This window comes from Rhagoletis pomonella, unplaced genomic scaffold (genome assembly GCF_013731165.1).
Source record: "Rhagoletis pomonella isolate Grant_MI unplaced genomic scaffold, Rhpom_1.0 Rhpom_scaffold_00026, whole genome shotgun sequence".
NCBI classification, from domain to species: Eukaryota; Metazoa; Arthropoda; class Insecta; order Diptera; family Tephritidae; genus Rhagoletis; species Rhagoletis pomonella.
Genome location: NW_023458580.1, coordinates 347,868 through 349,662, shown reverse-complemented (window position 1 = coordinate 349,662; position 1,795 = coordinate 347,868). Strand labels below are relative to the sequence as shown.

The 1,795-nt window shown below is 35.2% G+C and overlaps 1 protein-coding gene across 1 annotated transcript in view; it reads left to right on the top strand.

Annotated features, from left to right (window-relative positions):
* The window catches only part of LOC118749645 (protein dachsous-like), a 237,058-nt gene that overhangs the window by 18,500 nt on the left and 216,763 nt on the right, over positions 1 to 1,795 (top strand). The gene's annotated exons all lie outside the window — the stretch shown is intronic.

Sequence of the window (1,795 nt, the reverse complement as noted above, 5' to 3'; positions counted from 1 at the left end):
AACGCGATTTTTTGACACTTTGACCTCGTTTTTCTTAATATCTGTAGCTGATGGAAACTTTGTGCTTACGGATTCGTAATCAGCACAAAAAAAAATCTGTCAAAAATAGCGTTAACATTTACTGCATCAAATTTTTTCCATTTTTGTTGGCCTGTGTAATAAGTATTGTTAAATAGCGAATACCCGCATGTTTGCGGCGCTTTCAAAAACCTTTCGAAGTGTAAAACAATGACTCAATACTATTCTACGCATATATATAGATACATGGTAAAAGGGTCACATCTTGCGCTGCCGCTTTCTCTCTCTTTCTCTCACATAGCAGGCATATGGAGTGCGTGATTGCCTTAATGGTCACCTATACACCATACGGACTCGCAAAGGTATCCCTACCTCCTCTACTACTCTAAGGGCCAGTTTTTCATTGCCAGTTTAAACTTAGATTAAGTAAACTGAGTTTAAATTGAACAGCTGGTTGAGATTTGATTGGCTGATCTTAGTTTAAACCAGCCAGATCGGGCGTTTAAACTGAGTTTAAACTACGGCCGTGCACTGAAAAACTGGCCCTAAATCGACCACACATCTAAACCTGGTCTCCCGCTCTCCCTCAGTCAACACCAATATATCGGTATCTGGTCCATTTATCAGAAAACATATCCTATATGTTAATCCTGGCAATAAGCTACCTACGTGCCGAATTTCAAGCAAATCAAAATTGATCCTATATGCTAATCTAGGCAATAGGCTACCTATCTGCGAAATGGATTTTTTTTAGTGTAGCACCACCTATCGGAAAAATTGAAACTTTGTACACTCCTCCTTCTAAACACCTTTCCAAAAAAGCAGCAACCATTCGAATCGGTTATGAAACATAGGACAAAATTGGTCCCAATTTATTATGCTAACAATGAGCTTCACAATTATCCTAAATTTTCCAAGCATCACATCATCAAAATCATGCGATAAAATGCAAAATTTCGTCGAAAAAAATCAAATTTTTTGCGCTATTCAGGGTTTTTCCGAGGTTTTCACTTAGAATTTTCTATTTTGCCATTAGAAAGCCATTCCGAAGGAATTGCAAAAAAAAATTGCATACAAAAAAATAGATTTTCGATTTTTCTGATTTCCCGACTTTCCCGGAGGGTTCTCCCAAAATTTTCTTTCATAAAAACCTTCTCTTGGCAATTACGAACCACCAAAATAAAATTTTAGACAAATCGGCCCAACCGTTCTCAATTGATGAATTACTATAAATTTTTCACAACATTTTTATATATACATATAGATAAGGAACCGCTGTTCGTCAATAGCGGTTACCAACTGAATTTAAGTTTTCTGCAAAAGTGTACATACACATGTATCTTTTCCTGTCATAAATATATCGATGGTCCTCTAAAATAACGACACAATTCAAAATTAAAAGAATAAAAACTCGTACTATTGTTAAGCGGCTCATGTCTTTAATTATTGTCTTATTCATGTATAATCTTTACAACTTACTTTAGTTAGGATTAGACATGGGTTAGCCAAGGATTAGAGACATGAGTTTCTTAACAGTAATAAGGGATTTGATATGTGAATATATATATTTCGATAATGAAATAAATTCAAGCATAAATACGATTTTTAGCTACATATACATATGTAACTCAATTTCAGCGCCACCTGGCGGCAATTTTTTTCGAAAGAATTCTTTTTCCTGTTATCAATACATATTTTGAATCTAAGGATAATCGGACCATTAATACGTTTTTTAGTAATAACTCGACTCCAACGCCACCTGGCGGTTCTTTTTTTT